We start from the raw sequence: 647 nt of genomic DNA on the forward strand, positions 1-647 counted from the left end.
GGGTCAAAATGACCCGAAGGCCAAAAATGACATAAATTTTATTTTTGGTCCAGAAAGCTTATATTGGTCCATTTTTATATTTTTTCCCCCTAATTTTTAATGTAGGTTTTTTATTATTTTTTGGTGATTTTTATTTTATTCACATTAAATTCTTGATATTTTTATGAAAATGAGCATATTTTTTATACATTTTTTCACCAAAAAAACAAAGAAAGAGACCAATTCTGCATATTTATACTTTAAACATGATGATCCATCAGGACCTAGGTCACTGAGTGTCTCTGATGCTATCTGGTGGGGAAAAATTACATAAAATGGCATTTTATGATTACAGCCACTAGAGGGGCCTAGGGAATCCTATGGAGATTCTTAAATGAGCCAAACAAGTGAAATCTTTAAAACTACACCAACTTGAGGCTTCATTAAGCTTTCAGATATATCGCAAGGCTTTCAGATATATATCAAAACATTAAAAAAAAACTATATTTTGATCAAAAAAAATAAATAAATGAAATTGATACCGAATTTTAATCCAAACACATGCATATTCATACAGTTTCATAAATATGTAATAAATATAAAAGATACATTTAAAAATATAAATATGATATAAACTCATTGGTCTCCACCCCATCACTCAAATAAAT

The sequence above is a fragment of the Sinocyclocheilus rhinocerous genome, unplaced genomic scaffold, assembly GCF_001515625.1.
Source record: "Sinocyclocheilus rhinocerous isolate Xijiao unplaced genomic scaffold, SAMN03320098_v1.1 scaffold4786, whole genome shotgun sequence".
In the NCBI taxonomy this organism is placed as follows: Eukaryota; Metazoa; Chordata; class Actinopteri; order Cypriniformes; family Cyprinidae; genus Sinocyclocheilus; species Sinocyclocheilus rhinocerous.